Here is a 5,288-nt window from a genome sequence, read left to right on the forward strand (position 1 = left end):
TTGCATACGAAGAGCGTTTTGTTCAGGGCGAAAGAGTGTGATCCGTCCCACTTGTGTCCTGTAAACCTTGAGACCTTCAAATAGTCCCTACAAACCAAAGGCAATCTGAAATTGATCTCTTACATTAACTGTAACATTACAAGATTTTTCTTAAAAATATTTAATCTAAAATATTTACATATCCGATTCTGGATAAACATAAGAAATCGGTCTTTTGTTAACTAGGCGAATTCCAGACTAATCTTCTAAAAGCATTTCGAGTTCATTGCTATTTTTCTTCTCTTAATGCTAAGATAGAGGAAAATAAACTCCAGCCCATCTTTACATTTAGAAGAAAATATAACATTACCTTTTTATTTTCAAAATGGTTCTTTAACTTTGAAATTTTATAGTTATGAGAAAAATACAGTAATAACTCTATTTCTTAGAGAAATAATGTTTATATAAATATATTCACACTTTTATTTACATAATACTCTTTTAAAGAAACTTTTGTTTAATAATGTCATAATTTTATAAAAATGTTGCAAAATTTAAAAAAATAAATAGAGTTATTTTTAACTTTCGTGAATAAATGTACTAATTGTATTAGAAATATATATATACTAAAGAAATTTCTATTATAAGAGGAAGAAATAAAAGAATACATTGTAGAAAAATATATATCTATTGAAGATGGTCTAATTAATATGGTAGGAATTAATAAGTTTTTTCTTGCCAGTAGTGACCAATCATAATTGCAATCTTAATAGAGGAGTCAACTCTAGTATCCAACTAGCAGAGGTCTTGAATTAGTAGACAACCCATGAGTGAGTTTTTATATGATAGATGGTTTAATATTTATAAACAGAAAGCGAATCGGGAAGTAAAAATTGAATTGTAACCGTATCAAGCTTATCTAAATAAGATCGAAAGAAAAACCAACACTATAGACAAAGACCTGGCCATAGTTGAGAATCCCAGCACTAGGTTATATTGAAATGTCCCCGTAAGGAACAATCTTCCCTTCTGAAAAGCTCTCTCCTTGTTTGCATTTCGCCACATACATATAATCTGTTGGAATCAGAGTGAATCCAAGCTCTTCCCAGTTTACATTTGCGTACTTCTCATCTGCTTCACTGTTTTAAATACAACGCATTACAATACCAAAAAGAACCCCAAATGATTAAAATGATTTTGAATAAATAGAAAACTGGCGAATAGGGAAAATCAACACGATAAAGCCATATGAGCAATACATATTACGAGAAATAAATGTTTATTTTCATTTGACGTTTCAATTTTTTTATAATAAGATGGTATTTTTAACCTTGTAAGACAAGATGATGATGAAGGGTGCACAGTCGGAACCATTGGATAGAGTAAAACAAAGAAATAAAGAAAGAAAATGGTTTGAACTTTGGACAGATGATGTATTTTGAAGAAGGCTTATCTCGCCTCCTTTTATAAGGATAATAACAACAAACTAACCCTTCGAAAGTTCGAATTCAATCGGTCACAACAGGTCTTACTTATTCCTCTCTCCGTTTCATATTAAGTGTCATTTTAGAGAATTTTTTTCCTTACAAAATAAATGTCGTTTTTCGATTTTCAATGCAAAGTTTATTAATTTTATGCAAAATTTAATTTTCTATTGATTGAAACATGGTTAGGTGTATAGGTAATAGTGTTTTTTATAGGAAATGTATAAAATTAATTGTTTCCTTAATCCGTGTGTCGAAACCTAAAACGACACTTGTAATGAAACAGAAGAATTTTTATGTTAATTAAATAACTTTGGAATCTCCACCTAATTTAGCATTTGAAAACACTAAAAGCTTAGTTGATATAAAAACGTTAAGGTATAATATTTAATTATGTATAAATGTATCGTATATTATAGGATTGGTTAATTTAAAATGAGCAAGGTTAATCATATACTTTCCCACAATGATTGAGTTGCCTCCGCAAACGATCGGACTACATACCTTTTATTTATTTAGAGCGTATTCCAAGAAAATTAAAGAATAGGAGTTTATATATCTATATATATAATAGCAAACCAAATTTTGTTCTCGACAGTATTTTTTTTTTATAGGAAAAAAAAAATTAACATCCAATGGTAGAGTTTTTCTTGAAAATATAATCTAATGGTTTAGATTTTGTTTAAGATTAGACTATGACGTCATTGGTTTACTTAACCAATCGACGTCTTCCTTACATGTCACAACTATACAAAGGCATCTCTTAACCCGTAAGAGTCACGTCTTTTCAGTATTATATATTGAAGGAGTTGTATAGGTTGTTTGATTTATTTGAGGGTTCTCCCATTATTTCCTTTGTTTCTTACTTCTCTTTCTGGACTTTTGATTTTTCTGTTGTTGCAATCCTTTGGGACCATCTTATTTTCTCTACTCTGGCTCTGTCTGGCTCTGTTGAGTTTCTGTATTTTCCGATCTATTTCTCTACTAATACCGTTAGATGAGTTTCTTGTGAGTCTACGGCCGCTGTTGAGTATTCCTATCTATTTCTCTACAATTACTAAATTTATTTTCCCTGTTGATTTATAATTGTTCCCATTCGGATTATCTATAGAAACCACAATTCAATACAAGTCATTCATTCGCTCTATCATAACAGCGAGAAGGTACTTTGGCTGATGGTAATACTTCCTCTGTTTTTTATGTTCACTGGTAACGCTTCTTATACATCATCTGATACTGTCCGTTGGATCCACAATTAAGATCTCAATCATTCGCTCTACACAGATAGTTTCCGACTTGATTAAAGTAATTACAGTAAGAATACTTTCGCTTAGATGTTTGTTGGTAGCGCTGCATAATCATTGTTTGATTAGACTATGTATGATCCACGATTAAGAATCTTTGTAAAATTACACTATTAGACTTTGAAAAGAGTTTGATGTTCTTCTCAGACACTTTCATCGTCTTTGTTGAGAAATTATCCAGTGGTTGTTTTATTTTAAGAGATACAACTCCTTTTGAATGGTTAGGAATGCGTGAAAAGAGATAGAGGAATTGTGTTTTTTTTGGGTGGCCAACGATCAATCATCAACTCACTTCATTTTTTTTCTTGCTATCTATATTATTAAAGCAGAATCCTATTGTCCTTTTTACTTAGTGTAGTGTGCTCTTTCTTTACTAACATTACATGTTTCATTAAGGGCAATCAAGTAATATTAATAACACATCTATATTGAGCCATTTTTTCGGATCCAGCCCACTGTCCACATCAGATCTCTCTTGGGCCTTTTGGGCCGATTAAGAAATCAGATCAAATTCTCATTTTTTTCCATTGGGTCATTGAATCCAAGTTCAAATAATTTTTTTTCAACCATTCTTAATTATTATTTTTTTCTTATCTTAATATAATTTAAGCATTCATAAAAAAATTGAATTTTTTCATTGAAAAGTATAAATCTTTATTAAAAGTATATAATTTTTTTATTAAAAATATTAACCACACAATAAAATTAATTTATTAAAGTTATACCAACTTAATTCATTAAAGAAAAAAGTTTAATTTTTTAAACATAAATAGTCATTTAAAATGAAACACGATAAAGAAAGATAAAAAGTTTAAGTCTTTTATAAAATAAAACACAAATATATAAAATATGACATTTACTAAATATTTGTCAATTGAAAAAAAAAAAAAGAATCCGCGCTTTGAAAGCGCGGGTCAAAATCTAGTTTAGAGATTATGACTTCAACTCCTTTTTTTTTCTTAAATTGTATTTGTTACATCGCAATTGTAATTGAGTTTTTTGTTGTATGTTATTAAGGTGTGTGTAAGAGTCCTGACTTTACATTGGATAGTTTTATCTCTATTCCAAAAGTCACAATGTTTAGCAAGTATTGTCAAACCTATACAACCGAATGTGTGTTGTCTTAATAAATTAATAAGTTTCAGTAATACTCTGTTTTTCTTCCATAGAAACAGAGCACGTCGATTATAAACGTAATCTATATTCTTTCTATTTCACAAGTAAAACGTTTGTTCTGTTTACATATGTGATTGTATGTGATTCCAAATTCTATTGTTGGCCTTTTTCTCTTTTGAAACTTGTAAGCATAATTAAATTATAAATTGGGAAAAATTGTTGACAAAGGCCCATTAGTTTTGAAAGAGGGATTCTCTTTTTTTTTTTTACCAAAAGAGGTATTCTCTTAAAACTGAATGCTAAAGGAGTGAAACTCGATCTCGAAGTACAAAAAATGTGTTAGATGGTTAAAACATATGAATATGATGAAAAGTGTTCCCAGAAACAGATGAGTTTTCCGAATATGTTGATATACGAACTGTTAGTTTCATTGGTGTTGGAATTAGCACAATGGACATATCTTATCATATTCATCATATTACATACCATCGCTAAAAAATAATATCTGAAGATTGTAATGGTGATGAAATATAATACTTCTATATAAAACTCTTAATGCTGGCTTTTTTCAAATGGTTTCACGTATTAACATGTGTTTGTTGTATGTTACATTTGTTTTTGTAATAGGCTTACATTAGAATGTAACATTCTTCGTACATCAATTTCAAAATTTGAAAAAGTTACATCACTAGGAAATTGTAAACGAGGGAGAATCTTAGGAGGACAAAAACAGTTGCTATGATCCATCACAACCTTAACCAGGGCTGGCTTTTGACGTGTGCGGACGTAGTGATTGCACAAGATCCCTCAAGTTTTTTTTTTGCAAATTTCCTTTATACATGAGGGTCCTAGAATTTTAATTTCTTGCAAGCAAAGGCCCTAAATTTTTTATTTGTGCAAGAAAAGAACCTAAAATTTTTGATTTTGCACTGGGCTTATATACGTTTTGAGCTGCCCCTGACCTCAACATCTTCAAGTGTATCACTCGTTTGTCTGTGCGTGCGTTTACGAAGGGTAGTTAGGTCTCGAAAAAAAAGTGGGAGACATTAAGACCATCTCCATTGGAGTCCTTAGCAATATAATAATATTTTTTTTGTTTTTTTTTAATAGTTAAGGACTCTAATCTTAATTGTATGTCCAATGGTGTTATCTATTATGGAATCTTTAGTTTTTTTATTTTTTTTTAATTGAATCTTAGAAATTAAAAATTATGAAATTTGCAAAACATTTAAATTTAAAATTCATTTACTGAAAGATTAAATGTAAACATACAATAATTATTCATCTTCATCATTACCAACTTGTTCCAAATATTTTCGATTAAATCATATTTCAATTGTTCATGTAAATGCCTATCACGAACATGACTCCGTATGCGAAGCATATTACCGAGATTTGGAGGCAT

The 5,288-nt window shown here is 29.8% G+C and overlaps 1 long non-coding RNA gene across 2 annotated transcripts; it reads left to right on the forward strand.

The window, feature by feature from the left end:
• The first annotated feature begins 1,042 nt into the window (after positions 1-1,042).
• On the forward strand, positions 1,043-5,054 carry LOC106374448. 2 transcript variants are annotated; one of them, XR_007319763.1, is made up of 2 exons: positions 1,043-2,488; positions 2,575-5,054. It is a non-coding gene; the product is annotated as an uncharacterized LOC106374448 (long non-coding RNA). The 2 variants fall into 2 exon arrangements; XR_001274953.3 differs by having other exon boundaries at positions 1,043-2,471.
• Positions 5,055-5,288: the final 234 nt, after the last annotated feature.

Source organism: Brassica napus, chromosome C2, assembly GCF_020379485.1.
Source record: "Brassica napus cultivar Da-Ae chromosome C2, Da-Ae, whole genome shotgun sequence".
NCBI classification, from domain to species: Eukaryota; Viridiplantae; Streptophyta; class Magnoliopsida; order Brassicales; family Brassicaceae; genus Brassica; species Brassica napus.